This window comes from Microtus oregoni, unplaced genomic scaffold (assembly GCF_018167655.1).
Source record: "Microtus oregoni isolate MIOR12 unplaced genomic scaffold, Mior012 000058F_ref0000040, whole genome shotgun sequence".
Lineage (NCBI taxonomy): Eukaryota > Metazoa > Chordata > Mammalia > Rodentia > Cricetidae > Microtus > Microtus oregoni.
Genome location: NW_024543834.1, coordinates 9,715,832 through 9,735,233, shown reverse-complemented (window position 1 = coordinate 9,735,233; position 19,402 = coordinate 9,715,832). Strand labels below are relative to the sequence as shown.

The 19,402-nt window shown below is 46.8% G+C and overlaps 1 pseudogene; it reads left to right on the top strand.

The window, feature by feature from the left end:
* The first annotated feature begins 3,563 nt into the window (after nucleotides 1-3,563).
* On the top strand, nucleotides 3,564-17,490 carry LOC121438886 (annotated as a pseudogene).
* The last annotated feature ends 1,912 nt before the right edge of the window (nucleotides 17,491-19,402 follow it).

Sequence of the window (19,402 nt, the reverse complement as noted above, 5' to 3'; positions counted from 1 at the left end):
TTGCTTAGAAAAGTTTTCATTGTGTTAAACATATTTACCTGGAAATGCCAGGATCTGTTTGGTTTATGTCATCATGGTTACGTCATCATATCACCAGCACATTAGTGGCCATCGTGTTTCCTAAGCAGCAGTTGTCTAGAGATAGAAATCTGTATCAAGAGGCAGCTGTTACTCGCTGACTGGAGCAGGTTGGGCAAGGAGGACCTGCTACTGTCCAGGGCTCTGAAATACTCCAGCACTGAGGGTATGAAATGTCCAGAAAACAACATTTTATTTTTTTTGTAGTTAAGTTATAAGCAAGTCTGTTTTCAAGATGCATTTTGCTTCTCCAGGTTGGATGTCTGTAAAAACAGTTCAAGTCCTGCTTTATTGTAAGACTGGCAGACACATGCTTCCAACATTCACACTTGGGGATGACGGAACTGACCTGTTAGAGGCGGCCCTCCCCCGTTGGGGAAGCCAGCTGCTGTACAATACTACTCCTTCTGCATCCTGTTTGTGTGCTGTGGTCAGGAAGAGTCAGAGAAGGTGTTAACTCATTCCTGTGCTGAGTTAAACCCCATGCACGGGCAATCGTTCCCAGGTAGAGGTCTGCTTGGGGCAGCTGTGGAAGGGCTGGAAGTTTCCTGACACTTTCTCAAGAGAAACCCGGAGTGCCTGCTAGACAGTCAACATTTCAAGGTTAATATCAACACAGGCTCAGGATGGAGCTCGCCAACTCCAGGGAATAATTGTGTTTCTAAGATGACAACATCAAATGCAGGGGAGAATTTAAGGCATGTCCAGTGTTATTCTTCCTGCTGGTGTGCAGCTCCATTCCTGTCTCACTGTGACTCCCTTCAGTCAGTTCACTGAAACACCTTCCACCAGCCAGAGAGCAGCTCTCCCCTCAGATAGGGTCATCCCTGTTCCTCAGCGTTCCTAAGCGAATACAGAGACAGGAAATGTATGGGCACTTCGTGTTACATAAGGAAAAAGGGAGAAAACATGCTGCAACTTAATTTTAATAAAGTGACTTAAAACAATATGTCCCTGTCAGCTTAGGAAAAGAAGGGAAGTTCTTTTCATTGCTACTTCATAACTGTATTTTGCCACTATTATGAATTGTAATGTAAATATCTGCGTTTTCCAGTGGTCTTAGTTGACCTCTGTGAAAGGGTCCTTCGACCCCCAAAGGTGCCACAACCCACAGGTTGAGAACTGATGTTTTAGTCAAAGCTGAGAGCCCAGTTCCTGTGGCTACAAATGCCTCTCCCTTAAGTGTGTGTCCAAGGATGCCTGCTCCCCGTTTCCACCGAGAAGAGGTACTCAGAACCTCTGTGCCTGTTCACACTGCCCAGCGTGAAGTTTCTGAGCCATCATAGATGCAAAAACCTTTCCCTTTGTCTCAGTTATTCCACTCAAAACCATTACATAAAGAGTATTTGTGTACCATCTAGCCAAGAGGCCACGCAAAACTAGTGTAAAATTAGTCTCTCTACCACACCGTACCAAAAGCTTCCTGGGCCCTTCTACCCTGAGCAGTAGGCTTAGCTTTGAAGTCACAGTCAGGTTCTCTACCATTGCTTTCCTTGTTCACACAAAGAGGTGTTTTAATATGTTTAGGGAAAGTGAACAATTTACTCTGAAATGTCTAGGGTAACAGTCTTTCTAGGATGATCTGGAGAATTTATGCCCAGTAATGGACAGCTGTATTGATTCACATTCCCTGTCGTAGGCAATTGCTTCTCTTTCCAGATGAAAATACAGCATGATAGGTCTTTCCAAAGGTATGTAGCATGACCATGACATCAGAGGTTACCTTGTCTCCTCACCTGGCTAAGTTCCACTTTCCTTAAACTTGGCTGCCACTGCCATCTCCAGGACGTTTCCCCAGCTGCAGTGCTCCCGTGGCCCTCATGGCTCCTGTAGGAGTTGGGATGTCACAATTGTCACACAGGTGTACATGAGCCTTCCTGCTGGAAGGAACTGTGGTTTCCATCTGAGGGTCCAGCACAGCTCATAGTCTCTGCTGAACCATCAGTACATGTGTGCTAGGTAGTGGGTGGAAAGACAGGTCCATCAGGAAGCTGTGGTAGAATATAGATTATATTGAAATACAGTTATCAAGAATGCATTACAATTTAATTTGTGATATAGTACCATGAGCATCTTTATCAGCACATTGAAGAGCAAGGGATTAATAACAGGTGTTAGCGAGACAGCCCATTGGTTAGCAGTGAGTGCTGCTCTTGCAGAGGCCCCAAGTTCAGTTCATACATCCTCACCAGGCCACCCAGAACCACTGTATCTCCAGGTCCAGAGGGTCCTCTGTGTGCACCTCTGAGGTAGGGCAATAATTCAAGCACACTCCCAATGATTAAACAAAATTGGCCAAAACAACCTGTCAGAGAATCAAAAGCACAGTAACTAATGACACGCACTCCTAGACAATCCCAACACGCCAGCAGCAGCCGCCAGTTTCAAAAGCACCAACCAAAAATGTTCCTGCTTCCTGTGGCAGCTTAATTTCCCTAACCCCATAAAACTCCCGACTCTTCTACAATAAAGAACTTTTACATTGGAATCTCTTGGAGTCTGTGTCGCTGTTGCTACATCTTCTCAGCCGCTCCCCTCCCTCCTCTTCCTGGGAAATGGGGTTCACACAACAGGCAGCAGCAAGGAGCCCACAAGAAACTACTACTGGAGCCCAGTGTGAAAACACCTTTTCCTTTAGCTCGCTTTTTGGGTCCTCCTTAACCTCTTTTGGACATTTTTCTTTTTTGTTTGCTGCCCCCACTGCTGTCCCTGTCCCGACTCTGCCAGTGTCTTGAGTTCACCCACTTTGGCTGTTTTGGGTGACTTTCTGATCCCTATTGTCATTTTCTAAGCCCTCGGTGAGTTGGGACTTTCCTCTCTTCCATTTTCTTTGCTTTCCCATTTGTCTTCCTGGTTAGGAACTCTCCATTGTGATTTGGTTCATCCTCGTACCTCCACATAAGGGCTGACCACTCAGGAGGTAGAACCCATAAAGGACCATCCAATTGATCCTTTTTGCCAGGAGACATTGTGTGAGCATAAGGCCGTGGCCTAACAAACTGCGGAAGTCCCTCACTATAAGCAGCACACAGGGTCCGGGAACACTGCTTTCTCTTCTGTCCTTAGCCTCACAGGGACTCCCTCACAGCCTGAGGACAACTGATGACTTTTGCCAGGGGTCATTCTCCAGGGTTGTCTGAAGGCTCTCTGGCTTTATGGGGAGTCCCGACCGCTCTTCGGCATATAAACTGTTGAACTTCCTCTTTTAGTCTCTCTTGTCAACTAATCTGGTTATGTGAGCACCTATTAAAGGCCTTAGGACAGTATCCTGTCTCTTAATTTACAGAAAGGCTTTGGCCATTCATCTGGGGTTGAATCCCCTTTCCCTTCAGGGATTGGAATGTTCTCCCCAGATGGCAGCTGCTTCCACTAGTTTGACCCTGGAGCTGAGACCAGGGACTGAGATGCAGGTGTCACTCACCGCGTGTCTTTTGGCTGCTTTCTTCTCTGCTGCACCTCCTCACAGGCTCCTCCTGGGGCCCATCATGAATGGTGTCCCTTCCCTGGAGGATGGGATCTTCCCTTCTCCACCAGCACTGCCACCACCCCCTCCCCAAAGTTGGCAAAAGTTCTGTGAGTCTCATGTGAGGGCCTCTGCCCTGGTTCTTGCCGGCCATTTTCGCCTCTACCTGGTCTGTACCCACAATATGCAGAGCCTGGAACAGAGGTTGCCTTTTCTGGCTGTTTTTATGAACTATTCCTGCAGCACTTCAAAACTGAGGTGGCCCAGGCCTCCGGCTCACTCTCCCTACCTATCTTGGCCCCATTGAACCCTGGTGTGGAGACTGAACCACCACATGACTTGTCCCTTGACAACTGCAGTGTGGGTGGGCCCCTGGCTGTGTTGGGCTCATCTCTATCTTCTGAGGACCTAGCTGGCCCCCTTCCTTCCTTCCTCAGTCTCTTCCTCCTCTATAATGTCCTCAAAGCCAAAGATGAAGAAACACTTTTCCCTCCGTTCAGTGGGTTGCTCAGTCAGAAGTTCTGTATGTGGCAGCTTGTGGTGGCGAGGGGCCATTGACTCTTCCTCCCCAACTGGACCTCTGGAGGCCACATCAGGTCCTCCAGTCCTAGGTGGTTTTGGGACACTTGGTAGGGGACTGGCTTGTGATGGCACATCCCCTGGGGAGACATGGACTCACCACTTTGAAAGGCTGAGAATGAGTCATGGAGGGGGAACCTTGAAAGACAGAGCAAAAATGGTACAGAGAGAAGAGCTGTTCAGTTTTATGGGGGCTGAAGAAGCTGTCCGTGACCCAGAAGGAGTGGGTTGTGAAGGAGGGGTGGCTGGGCTGACCTCAGGGGGGGGGGAGGGCAGCCTCAGTGGCAGAAGTGTCACCTACTCCTCCAAAGTGGAGGAGAAGGAGGAGGAAGAGGTAGTTGCTTGGAGTTCTTTGTACCACCCAAGGCATCCCGGTCCCAACTCAGCATCCCCTGTTCTGCTCTCACTGATGTCTGCACAGCCACGGCCCTAGAGATGCCGACAGGGAGAACACGTTTGTGGTTCAGGTAGAAGGCCCTTCAGAGTACATTCTGGAGACAACTGATGCACTTCATGTGATCTGGGTGTCTGACATCCAGGAGTTCCTAAGCCCAGGACTCTGCCCTGCTATCAGCCCCTATCCCATGCCCCTTACCCTGGCCCCTGGGACCTCCTTCTACACAAAGGATAATGCAGACAGCCTGGAGCTGCCCTGCCCAGCCAGGATCTGGGACCACTTGGCTCCTGGGGCTTATGGGAGCCTTTCTGACCAGCCATCGGCATCCTTCTCCCCTAGTTCTGCCTCCATTGCTACCTCCTTGACTCAATGGCTTCCTCTAAAATTGCCTCCTCATTTTCCCATTGAGGAGGGGCCCCTACAGGGACAATTTATCCCCTCTGAACCCCTACCCTCCCCTGGATACTCCAGAAGCAGCCACAGGGTCATTCCTGTTCCAAGGGGATTCAGAGGGTGCTGAGGGAGATCAGCCCCTCTCAGGATATCCTAGGTTCCATGGCATACTCTCTCGATTTAAGGTTGCCTAGTTAGTGCTGGAAGGAGGCACTGGCTCCCATGGTGTCTTCCTGGCACATCACAGTGAGACAAGATGTAGTGAAGATGTCCTCACTTTCTACTTCCAGGACAAGGCCAAACACCTGCATTTGTCACTGAATGAGTAGGGTCTATGCGAGGTCCAACATCTGTGATTCCAGTCCATTTTTGATATGCTTGAGCACTTCTGGATGCTCTGGAGTCTGGAGGCTCCAGTGATATTGTCCTTGTTGGCTATGTGCCTTCCCAGGGGCAGCAGGGCTGGGAGCAGGCTGGGAGCCATGTGGGCATATGCAAGGGCTATCAATGCTATCCTGATTCTCCCTGTTTTGAGCAAATACTCAGACAACGGGCCATGCAGCTTCAAATCCTTTATGATTGGTACTCCATGTTGAAGGCAGTCCTTGACCCCTCAGTTTTTTTCCAATGGCACTCTGCTTAGAATAATGCAGCAGAGACCCAAGCCCATACAAATTTGCAATTTGGACTTAATATTACCCTCAACATGCTTACTGGCCAAGGACAATACCCTGATCCTGTCTCACAATCCATGATTGGCCTACAGGCCTATTTCCAACAAGTGTCTGATCTAACCTTTAAGGCCCTCTGATGTGGAATCCCCCCTATATTCTGTGAATACCATTAGTTAATAAAGAAACTGTCTTGGCCTGTGATTGGGCAAAAGAGTAGAGCTAGGTGGGGAAAACTAAACTGAATACTGGGAGAAGGAAGGCAGAGTTTAGAGATGTCATGTAGCCACCAGAGGGGAAAGATGCGAGTTGTCAGCTGGAGCCTTGCTGGTAGGCCATGAGCCTCATGGTAAAATATAAACTAACAGAAATGGGTTAATTTAAGATATGAGTTAGCCAGAAATACACTTAAGCTATTGACCAAACAGTATTGCAAATAATATAGTTTCTGTGTAGTTATTTCGGGTCTGAGCAGCTGGGAACAAATAAGCAGCTTCTCCTACAACAGCCCTCGAACTTTGTATGCCCCCAGGACAGTGTAGGCTATTTCTGCAATCTTGTCCAGCAGGCTGCGGAACCATTTTCTGAATTTTCAACCTGTGTCGCCAATGCAGTTGAAAAGCACATCCCCTGTTCTCTGTATACAGAAAAGCACATCCCCTGTTCTCTGTATACAGAAAAAAATGAAGCATATGACAGAATTAGCAAGTAGTACTTCCTCATCGGGACTGTTAGTCCTCAAATAATGACACATGGATTTATTAATTAATTATGAAAGCTTGGCCTATAGCTTGTTCCTAACTAGCTCTTATTACTTAAATTAACCCATTTCTGTTAATCTATATTCTATCACATGGCATTACCTTTCTTCCATCTTGTACCTCCTGTTTCCTCTCCATGTCTCCTGGTATTCCTTGCACCTAGATTCCTCCTCTTCTTCCTTGTTCTCCCCAGAAATCCAATTTATTCCTCCTACCTACTTATTGGCCATTCAGCTTTTTATCAAACCAAGCACAGTGATATATCTTTACACAGTGTACAAATGTTCCACAAGAACAGAATCCATTGATTGCAGTTCAGGACATGATTTTAGTCTGTGAGTGTGGGTGCCCAATTAGTCTGAGTCCTGTCAATATTTGTGTGATCTGTTTGTGAAACAAGTAGATATCAGCTAAGGCATTCTGAAACAGCTCTCAATTCTTTTATGCAAACAATGTCAAAGATACTCTCAGTCACCAGGAACTTGAGCACAGTATGCTTTAGAATTCTTGGAACTTCTTGTTTTGTCTATTAAAAAAAAAATTAAAGTTCCCTTAAGTAAAGTTTAACAAAAGAAAGAACAAAAGAAAAAAAAGTGTGTCCCATCTGGCCCTACCAAGGATATTCTTATTAAACAACTAACCTGGGAGGGGCTCAGCACCATCACCCATAATGCCATGGTACCTGGTAGAAATGAGAATAGTCATAAGTGGGCCTTGGTCACCCATGATATTGACACACAGAATAGGCCCATTTCCACACTTATGGCTTCCATCAATGCCGTGGCCAATGCCAAACTTGACAAGGATGATAATTCTGCCCCACCAGATCATACTTGCTGGGGATGTGGACAGTCTGGTCACTTAGGTAGGGGTTGTCCCAGGTCTCACCCAAAGACCTAATGCCTTAAATGCCAAAAAGGCTATCATTGGGCACAAGACTGTAGAGGCTCCCAGTGGGTTCTGATATAAATAATAGACTGGACAATGGCTTCACACTTTTGGTACATGAATGTAGGCGGTGTGCCTTGGTTTGCAATCATTAAGGTGAACTCGTTCTCATCCATTAGGCAGATTTCTTTGATTTCAGAAGCATAGTAGATGTCATTTAAAAAGATGGATTGCCCCAATACTTTGGTTCTCTCTGCTGATGTTACTTGAACAGCAGTAGAACCAACCTTAATAGAGACTTTGGTGTCTTTGTGACCTAGCTTGAGAGCATTGTAGAACACCTTAAGGTCCTCTTCCAGGACCAAGGTGACAGCAGGGAGTTTCTGTTGCTCAGTCAGTTTCCCAGGACAGACTGAAAATAAGCTGTTTGCTGCCCTTCAGGTCAGTCAGCAACTGCTCATGGTACTTGGTGTACTCCCTGACCCAGGAGTTACAGTTATAGATACAGACTGCAGAGACATTGTTGTAAGCAAAGCCAGGAAAAACAGCAAACCACTCAGAGAGGAAGTCTGTTTTAAAGTGATTGCTAGGTCCAGTATGAGCACACTGGATAATCATTTCCCTCAGGACAGACAACTTTCTGCCCTCTCCTTTTAAAATTAAAGATAAAAATCATGCCATACCATCAAGAAATGCTATCCCCTAGGCTACTATTGCCTTTACAGATGCCAATAAAACTAATTTGGGGTTAATAATAATGGGAGTTAATCATTAGAAAAAGGCCTATCCCCAACCAAATCCTGGATCAGTACAATGAGGGGAGTTATTGATGGTCCTTAAGGCATTGGAAATGACTTAATCAGAACCCATAAATATTTTCTCAGATAGCATACAAGCATGCAAAATACTATTTTTTTGCAAAATTAAAGTTCCAAAGGATTCCATCTCCAAAACCATGCAAACTATTTAAGAACTATTACAGTCCAGAGGACATCTCTAGCACATATCTCTTATCAGATTGCATATGGGCTGCCAAGAATGCTAGCAACATGCAACCACAGAGTAGACCACCTAATTATGACTATGACAGTGTCCTTGCCTTTGCTGGAACAGGATTGGCTCCTCTATCAGCAATTTCATTTGTCCCCTCAAAATTTGCACAAGCTTTTACCTGGTTTACCCCTGCCCAGCTATAAATTTAATTAAAACTTAGTCAACTTGACTAGACACTAGTCGGGTCATTGGATTTGTCTACCACATTCTTTGGCCAAGTATGGGATCACATACAATGCCTGCTATATTTCTCTACACTTGTTGCATGGTGCCTTATGGGAGGGGTGGTGGTGGCTCTAATATTTCTGCTTAAGTGTCTCCTACAACTAAGATCCCAACAACAACAAGGAGGATCCAGGTAGGAGCCTTGCTCACCACTTTAACTCTGAGAAGGAGCGTGCAACACACAAACCCTTTTTTATCTTAGCAAAAGCTAAATCTACCATGTAGTGCAATGTGCAGTAAATATCTCTGTATTTGGTTGCAGGAATCTTCCATGGTCTCCTGCTTGTGCACACCTAGTAGACCTGATTTTGCTGCATGCCCAGGTGGGGAGTGCTGAGCCATGGGCATGGTCTCAGCTACTTTGCTCCTGACGCAGAGTGGGCACACAAGCACCTTGGTCCACAAATGCCATTTAAGTAAGTGTTCAGCTTTCTGAAAGAGCAAGAGTTCACACAAGCCGCCTCCATTTGAAACCCACACAGGGCTTTTTATTTCTCCTACCACTGAATCAGGAAGAGCTTTTTTTAAAGGAGCCGCAAGCATGTCACCTGCAAGCAAAGCCCATTCAGGAAAGTAAATGCGACTAAATTTGGATTTTAGTGTCTAGAATTCCTTTCCGAGCCCTCTCAGGTTTTAAGTAGATTTTAGTTGTCCCCACATTGGGCACCAATTTGTTGTGAGGAGCTGCTTGTTGGTTCCTGGCTGCTCAGCCCCAAAATAATCACACAGAAACCATATTATTTAAATCACTGCTTGGCCCATTAGGTCTAGCTTCTTGTTGGTTATCTCATATATCTTAATTTAATCCGCCTCCATTAATCTGTGCATCACCACAGGGTTGTGGCTTACCAGCAAAGTTTCAGCACATTTGTCTCTGGAAGCAGATCCATGGATTCTCTCTGACTCCACACTTCTTTCTCCCAGCATTCAGCTTAGTTTTTTTTTTTTGCATAACTAAGTTCTGCCTTGCTATAGGTCCAAAGCAGTTTCTTTCTTCATTAATGGTAATCACAGCATACAGAGGGGAATCCGACATCATGAGACCATTGGGAAACACGGGTATTTCCGTTAAGAGTCTTAACAGTAGTAAAATTACAATTACATAGTAGCAATGATAATAATTTTATGGTTGGGGTTACCACACATAAGGGACTGTATTAAAGCATCACAGCATTAGGAAGGTTGAGAAACACTGAACTACATGACATAGCCAATAACCAATCAGAACATATAGCAGCTGCCAACACCCCATTCAGATATCCCAGTATATCAGTTATCCCTAAAACTGTGGTGAGATTATCCCACGGGAGGGATAATTTGGGGGAAAGTGTCGGGACAATACTGGAAAGCAGTTACGTTTTAGGTGGCATGCTTGTTTACAGGCTTTTAGAAGAACGAACACAGTGGGGTTGCGGATGAAAAGATTCACGAGGAGGAATCAAAGGCCCTTCGTGCAGGTGGGCATTAGCAGATGGGGTGAAGGAACCTGAGACTGCTGCCCTTGGTCTAGATTTGGTGGGAAGGGAGGATGAGGAAGTAGCCCCAGGTTGTAGGAAGTGGTTGGTGCTTGTGTATGAGACACCTGTGGAATATCCCAGCAAGTACATGCCCAGGTGTGTGCTGTGAGACTTAAAAAGAGGAGGAGTCTGGGCTCAAGTTTGGCCTTGGCATGTGGCATGACAGGCCTATAGCTGTGAGCATGCATCGTGGCCACCTGCAGAAGTCTGTACTATAAAGAAAGAAGCCATCTGAAGCTTGATGCTTGGGCAGTTCAGGTTGAGGTTGTGGACAGAGGAGCCAGTGAATATAATGGGACAGAGGCAGGGAGGGGCAGTAGGTGAGCTCTGGAGTAGAGGAAGCCAAGGGAAGAAAATCACCTGTACATTTCGCTTGTGTTGGACCCTGGTCTCTTCTCTGCTATATCAGGCTCAGGTGTATCTGGATTGACAGGTAGGTCAGCTTTCCCTGAGTCTGTCACTGTTCTAAACTATAAGGAGATGCCTGTCTCTTTCATAGAAAAGTGACTTTGGTTATCAACTGGAAGTTTTCATTTCAGACTCACTTAGGAGGGAAATTCTAAACTGCCGTGACCGTCTTTGGCCCAAGCTTTTGGAAACAGCAGTTGTGTGCTGCTTCCGGCCTGAATCTTAACATCACTCTGGGTCCACAGGAATCTTCAGTTGTTCACAGGCAGAGCACACTGGTTGTGAACCACACTGTGGCCTTTGGAAGAAGGTGGGCAGCGGTGGCAGGGCAAGGTGGTTCAGCCTCTGCCCTAGGCCAGTGCTACCATGTGACTTAAAAGTGGGGCAGAGAGCTCTCAGGAAAGGAGTTTTCTGCTCTAGCTCTGTCCCCATCCTCTGCTTAGCCTGCGTAGCCAGAGGTGCGCGCTGCCTGTGGGAACAGCCCTCGTACAGTGCGGACATTTGCAGAATGGCCATGCAAATCCTTCGGACATGCACATGTCCCGCTTGGCAGTGCTCCCTGGTCCGGCTCACCAGCCCTGCCTTTCCGCCAAGCCCCGCTCCGAAACGGATTCTGTTAGTTCTGCCTGTTTAACTTGAAGCCTGTCCAGAATGTCATGATCGTCCTGGAAACAGATAGTCTTGTTCTTAACTCCATCATTTTGACCTCAAGAGTTTCATTCCAGAGGGTTGCGTTAGCACGCTCTGAAGTTCTCCAGTGGAGCCTGATTGAAAAGAGGTCTGAAAAGAGAGCTGAGTCCTGAGTGCCACAACCCAGGTTCAAACTCCAGCTCTGCCACTGGCTTCATCGTATGATGCCTTTCCCCGTCAATAAAATCATTTCATATAAATAAGTATTTTCAAAAAAATTGTGCTAAAATGTGCTAAAATTCCTACCTTATAATTCAGACCTCACCTAGAGTGCCCAGCGTATGTTAGGCATTCAATAAGCTTTCACTATTACTATTATGAAATTAGCCACGGCCTAGATAGGCCCCTGAGTACTTTTTTGAAGACTGGCTGCTTTCCCTCTCCATATGCGCTCCCTGCCCACAGGCTGCTTCCGAAATGGGAGGTGCTGCTGATACTGAGTGTGTGGCTGAGGCCCTGAACCATCCAGTCCTATTTAGATCACAGCCACGACTCCACACGAGGTGCCCAAGGGAGCTGTTCTTCGGGTTCCATAATGGGGGACACAGCGTTGCTGAATTTTTCCCAGGTCTGGGCTCAGTACTCACACGCAGGGGTTCCGATGAGCTGGACTCTGCCGTGTCTCAGTTTAGTTTGACTAAGCAAGCCCCTCAGCCACTTCTCTGGGGCTAAAGAACCAGGGAGCAGCAGAAACACGAGAGGATAAACTGCTTCCGGTGCCTCATATTCAGCTGCCTCAACAAAGGGAAGTCTGCCTTGGCTTTGCGCCTCGCTGCGGCCCCAGGTAGTTTAGATGAAGCTAATTGCTAGATGGCTCTGTACAAACTTCCGTACCTCGGGATGCATAGCATAGCTAGCTGTTCAGCCAGCAGAGGGTGCATCAGGCAGGGCCATGACAGGCCTTGCTCCCTTGGTACCTTTATTCCCACTGCTCCTCTGGTGCCAATAAAGGGAAGCCGTGTTCTGAAAGTAGGAAGTACTGTATTTTCTCCTCTGTCCTCTGGAGATTTTTGGCCTCATTTCCTCAAGAATGGCAGGGCAACCAGATAGAGATAAAGAGACGGAAGGAAACAAGGTTAAGCTGCAACTGAATGTTCTTACCCACTTCAGCCTCCCAGGTCGCCTTGCTCAGGCTGTGCACAAAGACGACAGTGAGATTTCAAAGCATTGTAGCTGCTCTGGGTATCCACTGGGGGCAGACTTTAATAACTGAGAGGAGATACTTGACTTCACAGTAGATTTTCATCAGCTTCACGGGGTTAAGACCTAAGTGTCTTAGACCCTGAAGAACGGGAGGAGAAAAAGCCTGTGGCATTCAGATTCAGTAGAGAACCTCAGAGCTGGTACCCTGCTCCCCAGAAAGCTGGAAGGTGATGGGTAGAGAGCAGTGAAGTCCAGCTGCAAAAGAGGGAGATGCCTTAGTATGGATCCAGACAATTCTCCCGAAGCAATGTGTTGGAGGCTTTGGTTCCAGCTTGGTGTTATTAGGTGATTATATAGGTGTGCCCTTCAAGGAGACAGCGGAAGCCCAGAGCCTTCTGTCTCTCCCTTCACTTCCTAGCCATCTTGAGGAAAACAGTGTAATGTCCTCCGCTGTGACATATCACCCCCTGGCACCCAGAGTAATGTGGCTAGTTGATCACACAGTGTAGAGCCTCTGAAACTAAGCCAAAACAAACCTTCCTGTCCATAAGTCCATTATTTTGGGTGTTTGTGGCAATAAAGAACAGGATAGGCGGTGGTGGTGCACGCCTTCAATCCAAGCACTAAGGACGCAGAGGCAAGTGAATCTCTATGACTTCGAGGCCAACTAGGTCTACAATAGTTAGTTCCAGGACAGCCAGATCTACAGAAAGAAACCCTGTCTCAAAAACAAAACAAAAATAACAACAAAACAAAACAAAAAAACAGGTGACTAACACAGAGTTGTTCCTATGTAGAATTGATTTGACCCCTCAGGGAAGCAACTGGATAGCCTGTTTATGGTGCAGTTTCTCCAGAGAAGAGAAGGAAAAGCAGAGGGGTAAGAGCAGCAACCTCTTCTGTGATCTCAAAAGCGCAGAGAGGAGACGGCTCCTTTGTCTTTTTGGTCACTCCAACCAGTGCCAGCTAGGTCCCTGCCCTGCACAGGCCACAGTTCCAAATTCCCCAGCACAGGATAAAGGTCCACGAGAGGCCCTGTCCATAGATGAAACAAAAGGTCGGGGTCAGCGGTGGAAACACAAAAGGAGATACTGTCTGCGGGGGCAACAAGCTGTGGCAGTTTCCAGGGCTATTTTAGGAGGTGTGTTAAGGAGAAATCTGAGGCGGGAGGATCATGAGTTTGAGGCCAGCCTGGGCTACACATTTTTTTAAGTGATGAGGAGAAATAAACTCCAGGAAATATTGTTTTCTTCTAAACGTTTGATGCTAGCATCCTTACTGACAGCCTGGAATTCTCAGTTAGCAACAGCCGCATTCATGCAACACCGCCACCCCGTGGCATGCCGCAACCTTTGCGAAACACAGGGGCTGTGAGACGGGTTTATTTAAAGGCAGTTAAAGGGTCTGGTCTTATCAATAGTTACCACAGTGGTGATTTCGCTTATCTAGTTTAAGACCTCCCGGTCTTCAGGTTCTCTGTTTCCATAGCCTAAGTCTTGTGGCTGTTGATACTGAACAGTCTGGTCAAAACTGTTGTTGGGAATGGCGCTCCTGAATGAAGAACCCAGCTTCATGGCTCACCCAGTGCTGGAACCTGGCAACTTACTTTCATTAAGGTTCGTGGCTTCCTTCTCCACGAAACAGGGATGAAAGTTTCATCTTCAGCCTCCTTGCGTGAATACAACTAAAGTGTGTGAAGCATGCACAGCACAGAGGCTAGCAGGACGCTCAGCTCCCACCAGTTTGTGGGCTCCCATTACGTCCCCTCTCCCACACTGGCTACAAGTTGCCCACACGCTCAGCCAGTGCACATAGATGTCCAGTTGGTGCATCCTTTCTGCTCCACCGGTACTCTGCCTTCACATGCCCCAGACGGTTTCACTTTCCTGTATGGGGTCACAGATGTGGAGTCCTCTGGTCAGGTCTGTTGCCCAGGGGTGAGCCAGGGACCAGGAAGTATGCAAGCCGGTGTTTGCAAAGGCCTTAGATAGCCATGTGCTTTGTTTGCCAAGATTTTTCCAGGGAGCCCTTCAGTGTGTGTACCTTGAAGAACTTGTAAATAAAGCCAAACAGAACTTTCCTAAACCTGAACCCACAATCCGCGGGGGATTGAACCAAATGAGGTCCATCCCCAAGAGTTACAACCGGAACTAGGAAGTAACCTCAGCTGCAGAAAGAAATCCAGTCCTTCCTGTTAATGCTGTACTGACTCACACCATCTTTGTTCAGATCCCTAACACATGTCAGTGTGCAGTGTGTGCTCCAATGACTTGAATATTATTTGTCTCCTTATACCCTACAGGAGGTTCAGGGTCCCTAAATCCATGCTGAGTCCCCTGTTCACCCAACACCTTCATGTATGAGGCAGCTGGTGGCATTTCCCAGTGCCGAGGGTTCATCAAACTGGGCTTCTCATTGGAAACATTTCTAGTTTTGACGTCACGATGGAAAGAGACATTGTTTGTGAAGCATCAGGCGGAGAGCAACAGCAAGTCCAGTGACAGCCTCGCTTGACAAGACTTTGGGTCTTGACACAACTTTGTGAGCTGAGATCTTCTCCAGCAGCTTTGTTTCCCACCGATTGGCTCTTCGGGAGCAGCTTGCACAAGAATCATCACCACGCCATGTGCTAGTCGGAGGGCCCCCACATTGTTGTGGGGTCCTCAGACAGCACGTGCAACAGGGCACAGCACAACAAACAAACGGGTTTGTGCTGGGCACGCCATGGTTCCCGCTCTATGGAAATGCTAGACGGCCCTACATAGTGACTGCTCAAGTCACTGGCTATTTCCTGAACAGTTTCACAGCTTCCCAGAGTAATTAGCTGTTGTTGGTAGGCATTAATCCCTGCAGGTAGTGTGTGCTTACAGCAATTTTTTTCAAAAGGAGTGTGGCGCCAGAGAAATTTGCTGAGCCATCCTGGGAAAGGATGTTTCTGTGAGTGACGTAACCACTTGTCAGGTCCCATCTCAGGAGTTTGAGAAGGAACTGAGACCAGAAGAGCCAGGCAACTGCTGGGGTCTTTCCTAAGTGTAGGAGATGATCACAGCATGACCTTTCTCTGCCCCACCAGGCTTGTCCTCCACCACCTACCACAAGGCGTGGCAGCAGCTTTTACTACCGCCAGCATCTCCATACTCTTCATGGTTGTCACCCACTCTACTTCATCTGCCCCACAGTGTCCTCCGAAACCTGAAGATCAACTTGAAGGGATCACTGCTGTTCCCCGCCAGTCCTAATCACCCCTCATCCAGGCTTGAATTGCTTTGTGTGGTATCTCTCCTTCGCCTTCCCCAAGACTGGTTCCTGAGACAGAGGTGGTACACAAGTCATAATTGCTAAACAGACTAATGCATAGGTGATTATATGTGAGGGAGCCAGTTCAGTGTGTTTCAGAAACTACCAGAGACTCCTGCACCCTGCCTTGATCTAACATCTTAGTTTTGTAATGTCCAACTTCTATAAAATCTAGTCTTTATATTTTAATAAAATTATCACTATGGCATTTTACTATGAAGGTATAATAACCTGTTTGGTTCCCAGAACCCACACAAAGATGGAAGAAGAAAACAAACTATATACAAAGTCTACTGATGTGCTCTGTGCCATGTGCAAACACACACACAATAATTGTTTAATATTTTTTAGTCATCACTATGTAACATTCAGGATATCATTTTACTTTTGTGGCTTTTTGTAGAATTGTAGCTCACCTAACAGTTTTTCAGGGGAGCACAGCAGCTTATAATCTAGCATTGGTATGGGATACACATCTGTTTCACATGCAAATATAGATAAATCTCCAGAAAAGATGTCAATAATGCCTCAGAGAAGGCTCCGTTGCCACTCAACCTGGTTGGTGTCACCTGAGGAATGAGTGCAGAAAGTACCATTGAGTTGAGCATACTTTCCTGGTACAGTGAGCTTTCTTATTTATATATTTTTATTTTTCTTTCATGTTTTTATTAATAAGTTTTTAACACAATCTTTTCTCATTTTACATAGCTCTCCCCCATTCCCACTCCATACCCTCCTCCCACCCCACCCCATCCACTCCTCAGAAAGGCTAAGACTTCCCATGGGGAGTCAACAAAGTCTGACACTTAACTTTGAGGCAGGACCAAGGACCTCTGGTGCAGGAAGTCCTTCCATATATGTGTTGCTTTTATTGGTTAATAAAGAAGCTGCCTTTTGGCCGAAGGCTTAACAGAATATAGCCAGGCTAGAAGATATATATAGATAGATAGAGAGAGAGAGAGAGGGCAGAGTCAGAGAAAAGCCATGCCTCTGTTGTATGTAGCCTGCTGAAACTTTACTACAAACTTGTGGTGATACACAGATTAATAGAAATGGGTTACCCAAAGATATGAGAGCTGGCTAGCAATATGCTTAAGTCATTGGTCAAGGAGTGTTGTAATTAATACAGTTTCTGGGTGGTTATTTCAAGTCTGGGCAGCCTGGAGCGAACCAGCAGCCTCTGCCTACACCCCTCGCTTCATCTAGGCTAAGCAAGGAATCCCTCCATAGCAAATGTGCTCCCAGACACACTGAGCCTTCTGAAAGGGCTACAAAGTCTCTTGGAATACACATCACATCACACCAGCTCCACTGAGAAGCCAGAGACAGTCTGACTTCTCTACATTCTGATCGCCTTGCAATCCTTCAGCGAACCTGTCCCTGTGCCAACAAAGGGTTGTATGAGAGCAGTTAGTTTGTGGCCACTAACCTTGTGGTGATGTTGTTACTTTAACTGTCTCCTTCATGGTCACCTTCTTCCCTCCCAGGTCCACGCCACCCTCAGTACACAAGAGCTGGCCATGTGTTCCTTTAGTAGGATAGAGGAATTTGCCCCATGAAGTCTCCAGTTTCTGCCCATCACATGCCTTAATGCATCCTGTGGTCTCTAAGGGCTCTGGAAGAGACCTAGGACAGTGGGCGGAGTCTGGCACAGGGGCTGCCTTCAGACCACTGCAGTCCTCTGCTGGCGGTGGATGTTGGAGGGGAGGATAAAATGGTGTTTCTTGTCTTTCAGCTGACATTTTACTACGGTAAAACAGATGGCTGGTGTCCAGTGAAGTATTATGAAGACATGAAGAAAGACTTCCCAAGCGGGGATATCCGACTCTGTGAGAAAGGATTATCTCATGCTTTTGTCCTCGGTTTCAGCCAGGAGGTGGCTGCCATAGTTGCTGACTGGATGAATAGTAAACTGCCCAAAATATAAACACTGGCTCAGGGAAAATGCACCTACATTAAATACATAGAAGCCGTAGGTGTGCCCTGTTTAGTGATAATGTTTAATCTAAATGCTTGAAAAGGACATTGAGACCCTCGGCTGCAGACGACCAGCACTCAGCTCCCTGTGGTTATTGCAATGAAACGCCATGGACAGGAGGCGGTGAACCGCTGATGCTATTCGTGGTGGCTTTAGCCACTCTATGATTCTTCCTTTCTGAAAATCTCCCAGCACATAATTTTTGGAAAGGTGTTTTAAATTGTTGAGTAAAACATTAACATCCCCATTTGCTTAAACTTTACTGAATGGAAAGACATCACTTTATGAATGAATTTCATATTACTTCACCTGTGGAAGCGTATTCCTGGCTGAGAAGTGGAGGGACAGCTATGCTGCCTCCCTTAATTGACTCAATCCTAAGCTCTCAGAGTCCAGTGAACCCCACTGTCTGTAGTGGCAGTGACAGTTGACGCACAGTTGGAAACATTCCATTTTCTTCTAGAGAAGTGTTCTTGTGGCGGTATCGTTCCTCGGGGCAGTGAGGCGGTCCTTCCTCTCACAAACATGGATTCTGAGGACAGCCTTGGTTCTTAAGTGCCGCCAGCTCTGTGGTGAGGGATGGCTGAATTCTCATCCTTTGCATGGCTGCTGCATTGGAGCTCTAGCTTCTCGGAGGGGAAAAGCCAAACTCCAGACAAGGAGGGCTCTTCGTCCATGAAGAAGTCCAGTAGCTACACAGCGAGGGTTGGTGCTACACACAAATACTGTATCTGCACGCGGAGGCCTTCTGCAGAGCTGGCCTGGGAAGCCAGGCTTCCTGCTCTGAGTGCCTTGCTTATAGGACAGGTCCACCCAGTGCTGGAAATGAATGCGTGGAGACAAGAGCTGGCAGATCAGACTCACGGGAACAACACAACCTTCATAGATTCCTTTCAGAAATTACATCATTCTGTGTTTCCAAACTCTACTTAAAAGACTCTGGTGCCTCATTCCTGTTCTTCATCTAAACACCTAATCATATTTATAATCAATGTTTTCCTGAAGTTACTGCTGTGTCTGGTCTGATCTCTGTGTGCTGTGAGCAAGGATATAATGTAAGCAGTTGGCCTAAGCAACACTCACTGTTAGAGGGAAACAGTTGTCACTGCACTCCTAAAAGACGGAAGAACCAAGCTTCAGGACACTGAATCCTTAAGAATTAGAGAGGGGCTGAAAAGATGGCTTAGTGGTTAAGAGCACTAACTGCTCTTCCAGAGGACCAGGAACCCATAGAGCAATTTTTACCACCTCATGTCAGCACACCATGGTCTGCACCTCCTGTCTCAGAGGATCTGTTGCCTTCCTCTGGCCTCCCTGAGCACCAGGTATGCACTTGGAGACCATCTTGAACTACATGGCAAGACACTGTCAAAGACAGAAGGAGGAAGAAGAGGAGAGCACAGAATACCAAAACTGTTAGTGGGTGAGATTCATTTCCCAGTAGCTGTGCCTGTGTGTTCCATTTAGCCACACGACATCACTATGATCTCCACAGCGCTTCTACTAAAGCTCTCTAGTGCTGTGTGAAAAGCACTACTTGGAACGTTGATCCAGGTCCTTGGTGACTCCTTGCACCGCAATAGACACCCTAGAGGCAGCTCTAGTCGGCTCATGCCTGAGGCTCTGGCTCTGTTTCCACCGCTCAATTGCTCAGCCCTAGACAGCCAGGCACATTCTGTGATTTGACTTTCCCTCTTACTTACATTAAAACTGTAGCAATTCAGACTAAAGGAGCATAACAAGCTAACAGGACCCCTGACTCTCAGTTGAATGTTTTTACTATAAAATGAGTTTGGGGTACAGTTTGGATGGTGTCTAAAGATGGTGCTGTACATTTTCTGACTTAGTGATTGTACTGTGG